The sequence below is a fragment of the Planococcus citri genome, chromosome 1 (genome assembly GCF_950023065.1).
Source record: "Planococcus citri chromosome 1, ihPlaCitr1.1, whole genome shotgun sequence".
NCBI lineage: Eukaryota > Metazoa > Arthropoda > Insecta > Hemiptera > Pseudococcidae > Planococcus > Planococcus citri.
Genome location: NC_088677.1, coordinates 10,135,308 through 10,155,334, shown reverse-complemented (window position 1 = coordinate 10,155,334; position 20,027 = coordinate 10,135,308). Strand labels below are relative to the sequence as shown.

Genomic DNA, 20,027 nt, shown 5'->3' with positions numbered 1-20,027 from the left:
CGAACCACGAAAAACAATCTCAAAAAATTCTAAAAAAATCACAAATTATTCCACTATGGTATTTTGCCACAGATTCGGGTAGACTTGCCTCTTGCACATACATGAATGTTATACCAGTTTGGAAAGGTATCGCCGATGGGCAATTGAAAAAAGTTGACCTTTTCATTGCTGCAGTGATTAGTAATCTAGAAGTGAGTTATTTCTATAATGCTACCTACCTACTTTAAAACGCATGGTAGGTAGATTATTAGAAATTTTCAAATGGTGGACATACTGAACTGTAATTTTTATAAAATTGTTCTCAGTCGTACGATCGATGTGATCAGAAAATTACTTTTGGTGTAAATGGAGGATATGAACAACTCAATTACACAATGAATGGCGAACATCAGCAACTTGTTATTCCAAAAACCATATTTCGACTGGTCCAAGGAGTGTTCTATCATTCTCTGTATGCTGCACTGATTGTAATTCACAATAAAGCGGATTATATCGCAGATAGTGAGAGGCTCTGCAGCCATGAAACAGTAATTTCTGGCTGGGATACAATTCAAAATGATGATCCAAGAACTGGAATAACATATGTGTGCCCGGTAACAGCGGAACTTCAAAAAGAATTAGGTGTTCCTGAATATGTTCAATTCCTTCCAGAGCCTTTACAATTGGATGCAATTCCTTACTCTGAGCATCCTAGATGGGATTACACCTTTCCCATAGAGGATCATGATCTTACAGGTTGTGTAGATGACCAGTTTAAAGAGTTGTTACAAAGTTCCAGATCTGAAAATCCTCACTAGTCAGTAGTTATCCAACGCCATCAACTCAAATCCTCATTTCAAACATCATCAAATGAAACCATCCACATTGTAATGTTACAAGATGGAAGTTGCTTATCTTCAAGTTGAAGCTAGGACGTTTGGCAATTCTATTCGCTTATTTGTAGTTCTCTCTTCATTGGGGAAAACTTAGCCTACTGGTAGGATATAGCATTTTACCTAAAACTTACAGAAGTTATGTCTAATTACCTTCTCTAATTTTTTCTTCGCAATAATCGGAGTTTGAGAGATCATATTCTTGCGAAATTTTTATAATACATGTTTATTAAAACTTTACTCATCATTTTAATGAGGATCTAGATTAATAAGTTACTGATTAAATGTTATGAAGCTTCATCATTATAAATAAGCCCAATACATTTCTTTAATTCCAATTGCCTAAATCATATTCATTTTAATTTTCAAAATAATTATCCTCATGGTTAAAGAAGATGACGAATAAGTACTGCGAAGTTGAATGGAGAAGTTGTAAACTTAAATGTGTATCTATACCTACTTCTGTGAACACTTACTGAAAATTGTTCAAAAATGCATTCATTTGCATCTTCCGTATTATCATGTTCAACATTGTGCTGTTTCCATATCCACATAATGAAGGCACTACCAGAAAATAATTTAGATCACAACAAAAAATATCAAGGTTTGTTGCACATGTGTAGTTAGGTACTTATATGTACATAAATTATGTAGTTACCTACACCTAAATTGAAAATGAAACATTGCTTCAATGCCAACATAGCAGCATATTTTGTTCACCAACCGATAATAGGCCTATTTCAAAATTAGCAAGTATTCAATATTCATCAACTTATGCTATTGGCTTAGGTAATTTCCTATTTTTTTTCAGCTATTCTTTTAAATCTAACCAGAAATGAAAGCGGTACAGCATGTGCAGCTACCACTGAACAAGAGAAAAAAATCAACGATGACTTTTCAATCACTGGTAGAAGTATATTTTTGCAAACTGTTTATAAACGTGATGAAGCGAAAGAAAATATCTCATTGGATATCTGTGAGAAGCCTTCTCAACCTGCTATGCTTTATAATTCCAAACGGGATACTTATGAGATTGGTTATGAGGTTGGTTTAATTACAGATAGGTATGTCCAAGTCAATAAATATTGTTGATAGGTAGGTGCTCATTAATCGAGTATTTTTTTTCAACAGTTATACTATGAAGAAGGCAAGATTCAGTTGGAAGACAACAAATATCATTCTTATTTATGGGTAAGCGTAAAACATCTACGATTGTAAAAATTGACAAAAAATTTTGTTTCTTACCTAAATTTTTCGAAAAATACTGTTGCCAAAATTGTCAAAAATTCTTGCTTTTGCCAAAATTATCATAAAAAGTCTTCTTGTTTTTTTGCCAAATCATTGTCAAAATTTCATTTTTTTCACTTTTTGTCTTTTCATCTTTTTTAGTCTTTTTGTCAATTCATCGTTCGTTTTGTCATTGTTTTGTTGTCGTTTGGTTGTCTTTTCATTGTTTCATCATCTTTAAATCGTTTAGGTGTCTTTTCGTCGTTTTGTCTTTTCATTGTATTTTCGTTGTTTTTGTTGTATTTTTGTCGTTTCATTGCTTTTTTTGTTGTTTCGTCATCTTTTTGTCGTTTTGAATTCTTTTTGTCTTTGGGTACACTTACCAGTTATCAAAAAAAAATTCTAGCCAAAATAAATAAAATTATTTGTAAGAGATAGTTTTATACTTGAGAGTATTTACGTATTTTATGCTCGGAGAAATATTAAATACCTATACCTATTAATCATACTACTAACCTATCTCTCACACACGCTTCTTTCTCTGTCTTTTGCTTGCCATCTCTTTTGCTCACCCTTCCTGCTTGTTGATTGGTTGTCGAATGCGCACACACTCCTCCACACACGTTCATGCTGGGTTACGGACACATAGCTCAGTATCTTGGCTTCTCATACCTGCTTTTAATATACGTACGTAAATATTACGTGAACTATTGCTTTAATTTGTGTTGTGTGCCGTTTCCTGCCTTATCTGGTGAGTTTTTCACTGAGTACAGCTTTTATAACTCATTTATGCTTTCAGGTTTAGATTATTTTAATTTAGTTATGTATTATATGTGCACTTGAGTATTATTTGAGTTATCAATTGAGTATTGATTCGTGAAGTATTCTTGTTGGTTGGTACCTAGTACCGGATGGCTACCTGCTAGGCTTGGTAGACGTTTTTCCTACCTTTGCGATAATGTGGGCCCATCGGAGTGAGCACTCAGGCTTCGTACCTTGAGGGGTGCTCAGCAGAGTTGGCGCGATTCCAGGAGCTTGAGAATCGGATTCCAAATGGTGTGATTCCACAAAATTTTGAGTCCCGATTCCGCTTATCAGATTCGCCAGATATAGGAATCCGAATCCGAATCGTAATTTTCGATTCCGATTCCTTTCGCGACTCCGATTCAGATTCCACTCACGACTCATCTTAGGATCCTCTCACGACTCCAACCAGATTCCTCTCACGACTCCAGCCAGATTCCCATCACAACTCCTTAAATTTCATAAAAATGAAGCATTGAAGATGAAATGATGAAATGAACATTCTAACAAACATTAGTAAATAAATATAAAGGCTCGTCTGTACTGGTACCTAATTAAAAAGCAAGAAATAAAATAAATTGAAAAATGAAAATACATTCTGTTGTTCTGTAGCTGTATTTTGTTTTTCAATGAATTCAGGAATATTACAAATAATATCTGTAAATGTAAGATAGAAATAAATTCTACTTATTCCACTGAGGCACTGATTTTTCAATTCAGCAGTTTCACACATATTCGAAAAAATGATGCTTTTTTCATTCACATTATTTGTTGAAGAATCCCCCCCTCCCCCCCCAAAAAAACAAATCGATTGGAAACGGTTTCAACCCGTTTTGAGCAATTCTGGAGCCTCCAGCCGATTTTTTAAACTCGAAATTCTCACAAAATTCCATCAAATTGGAGTTGAAAAGCTAAAATTTATTCTAAAAACTAATTTCAATACGCTACGAAGTACTGCAGGTAAATTTCAAGTCATTTTAGAGCCTCCAACGCATTTTTTGAAAATTATTGGAGCCTCCAGTAGATTTTTTAAACTTGAAATTTCCCCAAAATTTCATCAAACCAAGATGGACAGTCGAAATTCATTCTGCAAACTGATTTTAATACGCTACGAAGTTGACTGATGGTGAATTTCAAGTCGTTTTGGAGCCTTCTGCAACTTTTTGAAAGGTTGTACTTATGACGTTTTTTTGGAAAAGTGAAATTTCCTAAAAGTAGCTGGAAGCTTCAAAACCATTTGAAACCACCATGTAGTCTGCGAAGTAAATTTCAGCTTGCCAACTCCATTTGATAAATTAATGTTGGAGACATTTCAAGTTTCAAAAATCTACTGGAGGCTCGAGTAATTTTCATAAAAGTCGCTCGAGGCCCTAAAATGACTTGAACCCACCTGAAGTCGTTTTCAGAGGGTGTTAAAATTGGAGAGTAGAGTAAATTTCAGCTTTCCATCTCCATTTCATGAAATTTTGTGAAAATTTAATGTTTCAAAAATCTGCTGGAGGCTCCAGTAATTTTCAAAAAAAGTCGCTGGAGGCCCTAAAATTACTTGAACACACCTGAAGTCGTCTTCAGAGGTTGTTAAAATTGGAGTGTAGAGTAGATTTCAGCTTTCTCCATTTCCAATTGATGAAATTTAGTGAAAATTTAAAGTTTCAAAAATCTGCTGGAGGCTTCAGGAATTTTCAAAAAGTCGCTGGAGGCTCCAAAACGACTTGAAATTCACCTGCAGTATTTCGAAGCGTATTGAAGTTACTTTTTAGAATAAATTCCAGCTGTACAACTCCAATTTGATGGAATTTTGTGGGAATTTCGAGTTTCAAAAATCTGCTGGAGGCTCCAGAACTGCTCGAAACGTGTTGAAACCGTTTCCAATCGATTTGGCATGTCGAAAATAGGGTATACCCCAAATTTCAGCTTTCTTGGTCAATTTGGTAAAATTTTGATTTTTTCCTCATTTTTGGCCTGAATTTGATTTTCAAAAATTCACCAAAAATCAAAAAACGCACTTTAGCGCTTGAAATTTTTACAGGTGATAAATTTTTGCATGATCTTTCGATCTACTGTTATAATGTTTGAAAAAGTTCGTGCAAGTTCCATGTTGAAACGCAAAATCTGCGATTTCGGCTGACCTGTCAATCAAAATGGCCTTCGTTTTGTAAGTCAGACCAACTTTTTTTTTTGCAAGTTTGCTTTAAAATGTTCCTTGGGATGTCCCCTTTAAGAAAAAAGTTGTCCCAGAGGATCGGCGGGGGGTGCAATTACTCCTATTGTCATATGCCGGACTATTAGGGGAAAAATTGAAGAAGTCAACTGTAAAATTTCCCATTTATTTGGCGTAATCTTGAAAATTTGGGAGCCGCAAATGCAGAGAACCGCAAAATTGTGTTTTGCAATTCTCGTAATGAGAGAATCGCGAAAGAGCCGCGGATCGGAACCGCGGCTCCGCGGTTCTATTAGCGATTCTTTACGCGACTCGAATCGCAACAACGCTGCTTTCTATATATTCCACAGGAGAACAAAAATTCTACTTCAGCATCATCCTCAGGAAAGGAAAAACCTCGGAAAAGCAACAGCAAAGAAAAAAGAAACACCCTTCCAAAATTCTTCATAAAATGTAAGCTTCTGTAAAATTGCATTAATCACTTCTGATAGTAGGTACGTACCTACTATCAGAAGTGATTAATGCAATTTTACAGAAGCTTACATTTTATGAAGAATTTTGGAAGGGTGTTTCTTTTTTCTTTGCTGTTGCTTTTCCGAGGTTTTTCCTTTCCTGAGGATGATGCTGAAGTAGAATTTTTGTTCTCCTGTGGAATATATAGAAAGTGCAAAGTAGTAAAACAAGTTTGACCAAGGCAACTAAACTAAAATCATTTATGTAAAATTTTCAACTCACCATGTTATTAGTAAAACAATGATAAATTCTAAATTCATCATTCAGATTCACTTTCACAACCACTTTTCAGCGCCAACCGGCAAAAATTAGATAAAAGAATATTTATGAAAATTACACTTTTTTGTATTTGTGCTTTTCAATTGAATTTGGATGATTTCGTTCATTGTGAGAGTCTAGAGAATCGTAATGAGGAGTCGTGAGAATCGTAATGAGGAGTCGCGAGAATCGAAATATCGGAGTCGCGAGAATCGAAATATCGGAGTCGCGAGAATCAAATTACCGGAATCGCGAATCATATTACATTTGCGATTCCTGCTTGAAAAGAGTCAGATTTCACATTTTTCGATTCATCTGTCAGGTGAATCGAAAATGGAATCCGATTCCGGAATCGGATTCATGCGATTCTCACGACTCCTTAAAAAAATCGGAATCGCGCCATCTCTGGTGCTCAGCTCACTTTCAGACCAACATCAACACTTAGTAGACAACCTATAGGCGAAAGCGGGCTAGGTTGAGTAAGGCTAGTAAGTAGGTACCATCTTCTATACTGGGCCTGAGAATAGATGGTTTTATTGAATGGTTTTATTTTACTGTGATTCGATATGATATTTGTTTGATTATTTTGTGCTTGTAGTATGAGTTTCTGTACTCAAAAGCGCCTGTAATTTTTGTTACAGGTCCAGGCTACTTATAGTTATCATTATCCAGAGATCCTGTTCCGCCTACATCTAATCGCCATACCTATCTATTTTTGCTTACTTAATTTTTGTTGTTTTCGTTACCTATTTAGAGAATATTTTTGTAGCTAGCTTGTAGATGTTTTTCCTAATTATATGAGGCAGATAATTGTATTCTTGTGTAATTATTCACACTTGTCATCGTCATCTTTTTCTCTCCCTATTTCCATAGCATCGAAGTATACATGTATTTTACTTAGGTTTCTTACATATTGTAAAAAAAACTTCTGGTTTTATCCATAATTTTCAATAATCCCATCAACTTTTTGTCGTTTCGACTTTTTGTCGTTTCGACTTTTGGTCGTTTCAACTTTTTGTCGTCTCGACTTTTCGTTGTTTCAACTTTTCGTCTTTTTGACTTTTCATCTTTTTGTCTGTTTTGGTCTTTTCATCATTTCGTGGTCGTTCTGTCGTTTTGTTGTCTTTTCATGGTTGTCATCTTTCCATCGTTTTGTCATTTGGTCATATTTTCATTCATTTTTCATCATTTCATGGTTTTCTCTTCTTTTTATTGTTTAGTTATCTTTTCATCATTTCATAGTCTTTTCGTCTTTAGGTACCAGTTATTAAAAAATATATATATTATAGGCATCTCGACAGGCTTACGAGCCAATTTTTTAAAATTTCAAAATTTTTAAAGTCATTTTCAATTTCTATTCTAATTAACTCCTTCAAAAATGCTATAAAATTGATTTTTCCAACTATTTGTCCCTCTTGATGGGTCAATTCTGGTCGAAAATTTTTTTCTTCTCCCTCTCAAGCCAATTTTGGATTAGGTTAGTCAATTTTTCTATGATTGTAATTTCCATTGAAAAATATATCTAATTATTGTATGATTTATCATTAGGCAATATTTTTCAGAATCAATTTTTCAAATTCACTTTCATCTGATATTGAATCCATTCCGTGATCTGAAATAAATTTTAGATGACCCTTTTTAGTACAATTATGAGTTTTTTTTTCAAAGATTTTGAAAATTTTGGTGGTACCTAGGTACTTTTTGAAATTTATGATGATGGTGATGATCTTTATTCCTTGCACTTGAAAATTGAAATTGAAATTAGTAGATTTTTCTACAATTGCCGATTTTGAGTCAAACTTCTGAACAATTTTTGGATAATTTGCCCATTCTTGGTAATTTTTTGTAAGATTGACTTGCGATATTTTCATTTTGAAAGATTTTTTCCACCAAGTATTGTGGAAACGTGTTTAAAATTAAAAGAATGTGAGAATTGAACATTTCGCTTATCTTACCTGAGAATCCTAATACATAGGTACCAAGTTTGAAAAATAAGTTAAATAAATGTTCATCTTATGCAGTTACAGATTTATAATAATAACCAATCAAAATCTCAAAGCGAAATCGTTTTCCGTAGCTTCGATGGTAAAAATTTAAAATTTGTTTTCATCGATGGATCCATCACATTGGTTTGTACATATGATACCTACTGACCTGTATATCTATTACCAACCACTCAATTTCAAATTCTTATGCTAGGTTTTTAAACAGAATAACACTCGTATAATTTTGTTTCAAGGTTTTCCATTGGATACCACAGGTATCGATTAAATCATCAAGATATTACAAACTAATCAAATGGAAGAATAATATCGATTTTGTGAAATATAATGTTCAATCCAAATGTGAAGACTATCACTTAGAAGGATGGGATGAGATCAATGTAACAATTCAGCCTTGCTGAAAATAGATGAGCCAGACTCACATGTAAAAAGTTACCTATGAACTATTGCAGGTATCAGAAGCTAGAACCAACAATGAAAGTTGCAAAAAGTCGAAGAACCACGAAAAACAATCTGAAAATTTTTTGAAAAAATCACAAATAATTCCACTATGGTACTTCAACACCGATTCGGGTAGGCTTGCCTCTTGTACACACATGAATGTTATACTGGTTTGGAAAAGTATCGCCGATGGGCAATTGAAAAAAGTTGACCTTTTCATTGCTGCAGTGATTAGTACTCTAAAAGTGAGTTACCTATGTATTTCTAGTGAGCTACTTACCTACTTTGAAACGCATGGTAAATTATTAGAAATTTCCATATGGTGGCCACTTGGCCAATGAGATACTGAACTGTAATTTTTATAAAATTGTCCTCAGTCGTTCGGTCGATATGATCAGAAAGTTACTTTTGGTGTATACGGTGGGTATGAACAACGACTCAATTACACAATGAATGGTGAAAAGCAGCAACTTCTTGTTCCAAAAACCATATTTCGACTGGTCGAAGGAGACTTCCAGTACTCTCTGTATGCTGCTTTGATTGTAATTCACAATGAAGCGGATCATGTCGCAGAAAGTGAGAGGTTCTGCAGCAACGATACAATAATTCCAGGCTGGGATACAATTCAAAACGATGATCCAAGAACTGGATTAACATATGTGTGCCAGGTAACAAAAGAACTTGAAGAAAAATTAGGTGTTTCTAGATACGTTCAATATTCTCCAACAAAGCCTATGCAATTTCCACTCCTTCCAGTAGATCCTATACAATTGGATTCATTGTATATTGAATGGGATTACACCTTTCCTGTAGAAGATAATGATGTTAGATGTGATGTAAATATCGAGTTTAAAAAGTTGTTAGGACGTTCCAGATCTGAAAATCATCACTGTAGTTACTCAACGCCATCAAAAAAAAAAAAAAAATTAAACGTCATCAAACGATGAAACGAAACAATCCATTTATTGTAATATAGCGAGATAAAGTTGCATACCTTCAAGTGGAAGGTAGAACGTTTGGCAATTCGATTCGCTTATTCGTAATAGTTCTCTCTTCATTGGGGAAAACCTACTGGTAGGAAATAGCATTTTGATGTGGCGTAACCGAGATAAAAACGCTAACTGATTTTATACTAGTCAGGATTTTTTGACCACAGGCCTTCTAAGACATTTTTGACTTCTGTTTGTACTCAACAAAAAGTGTGATATTTCATTATTAGATATTGAAATAATCTGAAAGTTTAAATCGTTTCTGTGTAGTACTTATTTTCAGCATGGACTTTATTTTCATTGGTGCACTCATCAAGATCTCAATGATGAATTTGCTAGTCAGTAGAATCGAGACTGAATCATCCAGACGTGCAATATATCGAATCTGGGTCCAACTCCATCCCCTCAATGCCCCTTTGTGCTTCAAAAAGGGAAGGAGAGGTGTCACAATTTTGAAACAACGTGAAAAGTCGAGTGATACATCGAATAGTATGTTTTCGAGGTCGCTAAGTACATACGAATATGAACTTATTTTTTGGGTCCAACCCCTCAAAACCCATCTGTGCCCCAAAAAGGGGGCCAAAATTTTGAAAAATCGTAAAAGTCGAATGATGTATCGAATGGTATGTTTTCGAGGTCGCTGAGTACGAATATGAACTTATTTTTTGGGTCCGACCCCTCAAAGCCCCTCTGTGCCCCAAAAAGGAGGCCAAAATTTTGAAAAATTGAAAAAGTCGAGCGATATATCGAATAGTATGTTTTTGAGGCCGATGAGTACAAATATGAACTAATGTTTTAGGTCCAACCCCTCAAAGCCCCTCTGCGCCCCAAAAAGGGGGCCAAAACTATGAAAAATTGTAAAAGTCGAGTAATATATCGAATGATATGTTTTTGAGGTCGCTGAGTACGAATACGAACTTATTTTTTGGGTCCGACCCCTGAAAGTCCCTCTGTGCCCCAAAAAGGGGGCCAAAATTTTGAAAAATCGTGAAAAATCGAGTGATATATCAAATGCTATGTTTTCGAGGTCACTGAGTACGAATATGAACTTATTTTTTAGGTCCGACCCCTCAAAGCCCCTCTGTGCCCCAAAAAGGGGGCCAAAATTTTGAAAAATTGTGAAAAGTCGAGTGATATATCGAATGATATGTTTTCGAGGTCGCTGAGTACGAATATGGACTTATTTTTTGGGTACAACCCTTCAAAGCTCCTCTGTGTCCCAAAAAGGGGGCCAGAATTTTGAAAAATCGTGAAAAGACGAGTGGTACATCGAATGTTATGTTTTCGAAGACATTGATTCCAATGAACTTTTTTTCTGCTTACGAGTTCTGGAAATCCCCTTCCGTAAGGGGATGTTAAGGAATCGTAAGCATAGAAAAAAAGTGAATTTAGGTAAAAACCAGAGCATTACGATTACGTAACACTTTTCGTCGAGTATTTATATTGTATAAACGATGTATTAAAATATTAAGTCAACTTGTTAGATAGTTATTAAGAGTAGAACGGTTTGTCGAGAGGCTGAGGCTTAAACCTTTAGCACAGGTCCAAGTTTAAATTCAATTGGGTTGCGTTTCTCACCCTTGCATCTTATACCATAATGCAGTTACCTACCGAAAAGGCTTAAATTTAATGAAACTTTCAACAATCGCTAACACAACAACTCATTTTGCATCTTCAGCTAATTCTGACAGCTGCGTTTGTTTTCGGGTTAGGTACAAGCTTACACGTCTCCGGATCTTCTACTACGTGCGGCGTGTAAAAATCTATTTCGTGTAATTTTCACCCTTTAACAACGCGTTAATAACTTATAAAGGTACCTATATAGGATGTTACAGGGGGGTAACTTGCTCATCGGTATGCGGATGAATGATGGGAGTAGAGGGGGGAGCGTTCATTCGGCGCAATGTCCCACGATCCGGAAAATGGGGATGGATTGAAAAACGTCCGAAAATAACCGATGATACAAAGAGATTTTGAAACTGAAAAAATAAAGTTTCAAAATCACTCGGATCTACTTTTCTCTCGATTTTTATTATTTTATGTCTATTTTTATTCGTAGATAATCAAACAGCAAGAGTGATTTTTGTGCCACACAAGTCGAGCCTGCGACGCTGACTTTGAATATGCAAATCACTAATTTTTGAGTAAATTCGTGTTTCGAGAATTTTTTATTGTCAAATATTTCTCTCTCGTAAATATAATTATACTTTGTCTAAAAATATCTACTCATTTGTGTAATTTTTTCAACCATTTAAATTTCGCAACAGGCCAGCAAAATCCAACCCAATACCCCCGCAAATACCCCTAAACCTTTGAATCCAACCCACTGAAAAGGAAAATCTATACAGTACGAAATTAAAATTTGAGAAAGTGACATGACATCCATAATACCCTATTTCCGGCGAATTTTCGCTCCTCAAAGCGATATAGATGCTTTGAAAAGGAGAAGATTATTTTATTAAATTCTCTCGCTCGTTAGAAAACTTCACACATACACGCACGTATCCCACTTGCCGGAGTATATAAGACGAACATTTTATTACATATTTTCGCGAAAATAATCCATTTTGTCGAGCACCATCGACAGCAAAAATATTCTAATATTTTGCCCCATATACACAGTTCCATATAGTCAGATAGCCGGAAACGATTCCAAAGGGTTACACTCTCTACTTGCAGGCATTTCCACAACATATTATAGTGTAAGAAAAAATGTTACGCGTGGGTTAGGATAGGAATCGTAATTACGTGAAAATACAATATAACTTGAGTAGTTGAAACCCTCCTCTGAGAATACAAGCATGCAGAGCATTATCTTTTCAAATTAAAAGTTACCATTCTCATCTAAGGTTTTTTTTGTCGTACTGTATACGAATTTGTATATAAGAGTATAAGAATATTGCTCAACGATTTAAAAAATTCTTATATACGACGTATACACGAGTATACGAGAGTACAATGTATTACGTATATACTGTGAGACGTTCGTTCCAACGAAAGTGTATTTCACGCTTGCCGGAGCATTTTATTTTGAAGCATTTAAATGAATTCAACTGCTATGCCTTTTTTTTCTCTTTCGCTTTCGCTCTCCGTTCGTTCGGCCCATTTATTAGAAGTAAACGTAGCTTTTATCCCGTCTTGGGAGATTTCAAGCTGCCTTGAAACTGGTAATTAAAAACGAAACGCTGGTGGTAATTTTGTCTTCGCATGAAGAATTTAATTCGCGGTGTTTCAATTCGTTTCTGAATTGTTTGAGAGTTACCTTGAGCACTGAGCAGGTATATCTAACCTGGTCGCAGATGGTAAAGTTTTTGAGGTATTCCTCAACAATCTGAAATAAAATGAATAGGTACCTAATATGTGGATGTTTTATGAAGGCGGGTCACCAAAAAGGTGGAAAATGGTATAGGGATTTGACCAAAGTGGAGATCTTTATTTTGAGTTGAGAGACTCTCAAAAAAATTCAACTTCGGAGGTGTCACTGGAAAGGAGGTATGGGTCCTTGAAGATAGTCGAGCATATGACAATAGGAACAATTGCAACCCCTCCCTCATCCACTCACTGAACCTCTTGGACAACTTTTTTTAAAAGAGACATCCTGAGGAACATTTTAAAGCAAACTTGACGGGGAAAAAATGGTTCTGCTAACAAAATGGCGGCCAGTTTGATTAACAGGTCAGCCAAAATTGTAGATGTTGCTTTCCAACATAGGACTCGTAAGAAATTTTTCGAAATGGACGAAGCTAGATCAAAACAGCATGCAAAAATTTATCATCAGCCAAACTTTCAAATGCTAAAGTACGTTTTTCAATTTTTGGTGAATTTTTGAAAATCAAAAAGTCAAAATGGAGGGAAAAAATCAAAACTTTACCGAATTTATGTAGAAAGCTGACATCTGAGGTATATCCTATTTTCACCCTTCCAAATCGATTAGAAACGGTTTCAAACCGTTTACAGCAGTTCTTGGAGCCTCCAGCAGATTTTTGAAACTTGAAATTTCCACAAAATGTTGTCAAGTGCAGTTGGAAAGACAAAATTTATTCTGTAAATTAATTTCAAGACGTTAAGAAATGGACTGCAGGAGATTTCAAGTCGTTTTGGAGCCTCCAGCGACTTTTTGGAAATTACTGGAGACTCCTGCAGATTTTTCCAGGCCCGAAATTTCCATAAAATTTTACCAAACAGAAAGATGAAATTTTCAGCTTACAACTCTGATTTTTACATCAATTTCGTAGTGGATTGAAGGCAGTTTCAATCCCTTTTGGAGCCTCCAGTGGATTTTCAAAAACTTCTGTTTTTCAAAAAAGGTCACAAAATCTTTCCGGATTTACTTCAGAACGTTGTGCGCAAATTGAATTTTGGCTCTTCAATTTCATTTGATGAATATTTTGGGAAATTTCAAATTTCAAAAATTTGCTGGAGGCCCTGAGAGTTTTAAAAAAGTTACTGGAGGCTACAAAATGACTTGAATCCTCCTCCAGTCGACTTAATTGTGTGTGGATTGTATTTGGATTGTTAAGTGAATTTTTGGTTTCCAACTATTCTGGTAAAATTTTATGGAAAATTCGATCACAGAAAAATCTACAGGAGGCTCCAGTAATTTCCAGAAAGTCAATGAATGCGTCAAAACGACTTGAAATCCACCTACAGTCGATTTCATGGGGTGTTGAAATTAATTTACAAAATAAATTTTGAGTTTTCAACTGAATTTTGATGAAATTTCGTGGAGATTTCAAACATCAAAAATCAGCTGGAGGCTCTAAGAATTTTCAAAACTTTTCTAGAGGCTATAAAATGACTTGAACGCACGCGCAGTCGACTGAATAGCGTATTGAAATAGGAGTGCACTAGTGCAGAGTGAATTTCGAATTTCCCCTTATAGAAAAAAACACGATGTACATGTTGTACAACAGCAAGTTTTCAGGTGAAAACACAAAACTTGTTGTTCTACAATAAGTAACTAGGTGTACTACGATGAAAACTACTTGTACTCTTGATATTACTTGTTGTACAATCAGCAAAAACATCTTTACATGATGTTTTGTGGTAAAACTACTTGTAGGTACAACTTGTTCTGGATGTACTTATTTTTAAAACTTGAACAACGTGAAAGTTTACTCATACAGATTTTGAAAAAAGCTAATAATAAATTCATCAAATAGCAAAAACCATTTTATTCAATTTTTTTTATGAAGTGAGCAAAATATTTCATAGTAGGTACACATCCCTTGTGTAAAACGAACTAGTAGTTATTTCAGTTATAAACCACTTGTGAAACTGGTGGTTTTTCTACTAAACCACTAATTTAATAAGTAGTGCATCTAAAAACTACCCATTCAATTTTTGCATTTTGATAGGGATACATTTTTTCTCTTTTGGGCCAATCAGAAACTTGGATTCTTGAACAAGCTGTAGGTAAGATCTAACCAGCTTCACCCATCTCAAAAGCAATAATTCAGTTTTCCTCATTTAATGAATTCATTTAAATAGATCTTTATTTTCATAAATACATAAAAATAAAAAATAATCAAATTCGGTATTTTTTTATTATAAATTTAATTAAAAAAAAAAAAAAAAAAAAAAAAACAGATAATTTTGGTTTTGTCTACTTAACTATTAAAATCGTCTTCCTTAAAATTGAAAAAAAAAACAAAAAAAACGGATAATTTTGGTGTTGTAAAATCATCTTCCTTGAAATTTTTTCCAAGTCCAGAGCATTGAGAGGTGCATATAGAAGCTTCCAATGCCCATTCTCACATCAGCCCCGGTAGTCTAGTTGGTAAGTCAGGTGGTATAACGTGTGGTGTGCACGAGGTCCTGGGTTCGAGTCCCACCCCAGGCAGAAATTTTTTTTAGGTTTTTTGAATTTTTTTTTCGATTTTCACATCACTAGAGATACCAGTAGCCACAAATGCTAGTTAATACCCCAGTACTTGAATATTTACTAGTTTGTTCTACAAAAAATGAAATTCAATGGTTACTGCATGTAGTACAAGTTGTAGAACATGTTGTACTACAATGTCCCAATTTACACCAAGTTGCTACAACGTGTTTTTTTCTATAAGGGTCAAACCTCATTTTAATGAGATTTTGTGGAAATCGCAAGTTTAAAAAATTTGCTGGAGGCTTCAGAACTGCTCAAAACTATTTGAAACCATTTCTAATCGATTTGATGGGTCAAAAATGAGGTACACCATAAATTTCAGTAATCTAGGCCAAATTTGTAAAATTTTGATATTTTTTTCTCATTTTTGGCTCAAATTTGATTTTTAAAAATTTACAAAAAATCGAAAAATGCACTTTCAACGTTCCATCAACTTCATTTGATGAAATTTTGTAGAAATTTCAAATTTCAAAATTCACTGGAGGCTCCAGTAACTTCCAAACAGTCGCTGGATGCTCCAATACAACTTAAAATTTACCTGCAGGTGACTTTATAGCGTATTGAAATTGATTTACAAAATAAATTTTGGCTTTCCAACTTCATTTGATAATGATTTGTGAATGTTTAAAGTTTTCAAAATCTGCTGGAGGCTCCAAGAATTCTCAAAATGTCGCTAGAGACTTCAAAATGACTTAAACTTACCAGCAGTCGACTTGATAGTGAGTTTCGGATTTTCAACTTTGTTTGCTGACATTTTTTGGAATTTATTTCAAATTTCAAAAAAATGTGTTTAAGGCTCTTGAACCGCTCAAGACGGTTTGAAACCGATTCCAATCGATTTGGCAGGTAAAAAATAAGGTATATCTCAAATTTCAGCTTTCTGGGTCAACTTGGTAAAATTTCAATTTTTTTCCTCATTTTTAACTCAAATTTGATTTTCAAAAATTCACCAAAAATCGAAAAATTCACTTTAATAGCACCTGAAATTTTGGCTCTTCGGCTAACCTGTCAATCAAAATTGCTGTCATTTTGTTAGTAGGGCCAACTTTTTTTCTGCAAGTTTGCTTTAAAATGTTCCTTAGGATGTCCCTTCAAAAAAAAGGTTGCCCAATGGGTTCTGAGAGGGGAGGGTGGAATTATTCTTATTATCATATAAAAATTGGTTGTTTCGCTCTAACCATTCAAAAAACCCCAAGAAATAATTCGGAAAAAATTGCACCGCAATAAAAAAAAGATGAAACGTGCAACATTCCATTTAGGTTCTGTACGAAAGCTTACCCTTTGGTATAATTTACCTGTTTCAATTAATAAAAATTACGGTCATTTCGAAGGTAGCAACAGAGTATACAAACCATAGAGCAAGGTAAAAGTTAAAGTTTACCTAGACCGTTAATAAAAATACCTAACGTTCGTGAATGATTCGGTCGCGTAATTACGATTATTCGCGATCATCATTTTTCACGTTAGTCATTATTAATTTGTTCCCAAGAGAGATAGAATGAGAGAGAGAGAGAGAGGGGGGGACGACGAGTGAGAGTGTTATGTTTTATTTAATGGTTTAGGAAATCGCTTATGTATTTTGTATATACATACGTGTGGCTGGGGCTTGATTGACGAGCTAATATTAATTTATAAATGCTGGAGTATTCGGCGAACGCGATAGCAGCCTATGAATTAAAATTTGGCCGCGATAAGCGAGCTTCTATAGGGCTCATAATAGGGTGTAGATTATGTAGAGAAAAGCCATCCGCTGTACACGTGGATTCGTCGTCTTTTTTTTCCCCCTCAACTCTTGCAAAAGTCCAATATATGTAGCTAAAAACCTAATTAGTGATACGAAACATTTCAGGTTAATTTAACCGGTTGATAATTACGCATACAGAAAGGTACGTATCTTTGATATAGTCTGCGATAGGTTGGGTACATCTACATGGATACCTATAGGTGAGTTTATATATCTATGTGGATATGGAATTGGCTTTTTATACGTAAAATATGCCCTCTCGTGTTTCGAATCTTCATCTAAATAAAAAGCTGCCTAGCTCGTTTCCAAGGCAACATAACGTCATGTATAACACGCTAAAAATATAATAACCTAAACTCGCATCCGGTTATCTCTTTTTTTCCTCCGTTTAACAATAGAAAGACTATTTTGTGCAGCAAGAACTCTCCGCCCGGCAATGTTTTATCCATTGGGCAAACAAACGACAACAATGGGTTAAACACTTTAATTTACATTTTTCGTTTTCAGAGTCCATCGCATTAGCGAGGCTTTTTTTTAATACCTTCGCAATGGAATTTAATGACGACGATGCTACGATATTTTGAAAATTATCTAGAACGAGATTGTGTAGGGTTGTTTTTTTTTCTTCTGATTTTGAGGTGGATTTTTTGAAATCAAAGTGCAAAAATTGGAAGTAAAAAATCAAAATTTCAACAAATTAAAACTTATTTTAAATTAAGTAATTTTTTGTTTGGTGGTTTTTCTCCTTCAATTTGACAGAAAGGCAATACCTGTCACTAGAAGGAAAAAATTAAAAAAATTATACCCAAGACTTCTCAAAATACTATCGCGATGTTTGAAAAGAGTACCTAATATTAAATCACAATCCATCATCGCGATTAATAATCGAAGCAATAACGCTTTTGGTATACAAATGTAACATTTGTACTCGTATGAGGTACTTTAGGAACGAAATTTTGATAGGTTGTTTTGTTAATTATACCACCATAAGCAGTTTGAGAATTTATTCTCGAATGTTTACCTTTTCCAAAGTACACATATGTGTATACCTACACGTTATAGAATGGAGACGTATGTTCCTTGTATAGTTTATACTCTCTACCTAGTCCCTACAACATATAAATGAACGAAGGCGAATATTTGAACTACGTACATGAAAAGGTTTTGAAACATGTAGACGAGAGTTAGACGTTAACTGCTGATGTGAGAAGAGCCCCAAAACTATACATACCTAGTAGTTTAAGGCAACAATCTGAGTGTTTGCGACGTTTGTGGCGAGTAAAAGTTGTACAACTATAGGTACTTGTAACTTGTGTAAATATCAAGTTTTGCCTAAACCTCTTTAAAATTTAAGTGAAAAGCTCTGATTAAAGTAGGGTCTACACTCGTTGGAGACTTAAGGCCATATACTACGTACGTAGATGGATTGTATGCTAGATTTTTTTGATTTTTTTTTGCTCCCATTCTCTAAAATTGTTATCTTGGGTGAGAAAATCACGCCGTGAAATTTTCAGCCCCCTCGTTGAAAAATAAGTGCTGCTGGGGAGCCCTCCAATTTTTCAAAATATCATAGAAAATTTTTTAAATTGTGAACTTTCTGGTTCCAGTACCTCAGTCAAGTGCATACTTGAGTAAAATCAACTTACATGTATATGTCCCCCTCCCCCCTCCCCCACCAAGATAAAAAAAACGGAATTTTGTCACTCCATGAGTTTATAAAATCAATTTGATCTGTTGAAAAATTATTTTCAAATTTATGTTATTTTGATTTTTCAAATTTTATTGTATCTGAATGAGTTGAACTTGCCAAAATTATTGCTTGGGAGACCAAAAGATTGATTATTTATGTAGTAATTGATCATTTTAGGTGTTAATTATTTTCACAACAAGCAAGGATGTGTTTTCTCAAAAAGACGTCATTAAAAGAGCTTTGAGAGAATCACTTTGAAAAAAAAGAAAATGCTTAATAACTTGTTTAATTTTTTTTTTGATTTTTTTCAACTTTGAAGACCTCTATGTAGGTACGTGGTCAACATTGTTGTTTTTTTAAAAATTATGTTTTTAAGCATGCGGAAACAAGCAGTGCCTTGAAAAAAATCAGAAAAATATCGAAAAATTGTTCAAAACTAGAAAAATGAAAATGCGGGGGGAGGGGGTAGTGGAACTTCAATAAACGAAAAAGCTTTTCAAGCAGTAACAGAACTTTCTTTTGCCAATTTTTGAAACAAAATGCTTTTTCGACGTTTCAGTAAAAAATCAACATTTTCTGATCAATTTTGACAAAAATTACGACCATTTTACTCTATCATCAAAAAATTACTGTTTGAGCATTTTGAAGAAAAAACATTACAACTTTTTATAAACTCGCTAAAAATTGACTCTTTCCAACAGCTTAAAAAAAAACGGAAAATTTTTGTTCCTTTTGGCAAAGGCAGTAGTTTTTTGAGCAATCTTGGCAAGAGTTGAAACTGTTTGACAATTTTGGCAAAGATTTTTTGTTGACGATTTTACCATAAATGCACACTTTTTCACAATTTTGACAGAAATGGATAGACTACCTATTTAATTTTGTCAAAAACTGACACTTTTTGACTAATTCGTCAAAAATTTGTACTCTTTGACTATTTTTCCGGTAAATCACAGTTTTGACTATTTTGTCAAAAATTGACACTTCTAGACTTCAGCAAAAAATTGACAATTTCAGACTATTTTGTCAAAAATTGACAATTTCACACAATTTTGTCAAAAAATTGACAATTCTAGACTATTCAGCCAAAAATTGACACTTCTAGACTATTTTGTAAAAATTTGACACTTTTAGACTATTTGGCCAAACATTTGTTAGAGTAGGAAGTATATGCCTTAAAGCCACTACCAATATTCGTCAATAAAGCATACTCGTATGTCAACCCTTTACCAATCTGGTAACAATAGGCGTGGTCAAGGTGCTAATTTGGCTGGCTAGCCAAATTAGCTACCTAAACTCGTCGCAGTTCTTAAACGACACGAGTCGCGAATTGACAAGTAAAAAGTACCCTAAAATACAGGAGAGCTCAGGCCCTCGGTTAAAGGTTTTTTATAGTTTTATACTATTATTTCGATTAAGTTTATTAGTTGTGTTAAGTCTTTTA

At 34.5% G+C, this 20,027-nt stretch overlaps 1 protein-coding gene and 1 long non-coding RNA gene across 2 annotated transcripts in view; one reads left to right on the top strand and one right to left on the bottom strand.

The window, feature by feature from the left end:
- Positions 1-20,027, bottom strand: part of LOC135847388 (inactive dipeptidyl peptidase 10-like) — a 601,135-nt gene that overhangs the window by 562,852 nt on the left and 18,256 nt on the right. The gene's annotated exons all lie outside the window — the stretch shown is intronic.
- Positions 7,709-8,326, top strand: LOC135841956 (uncharacterized). The gene is made up of 3 exons (XR_010558035.1): positions 7,709-7,964; positions 8,075-8,218; positions 8,291-8,326. It is a non-coding gene; the product is annotated as an uncharacterized LOC135841956 (long non-coding RNA).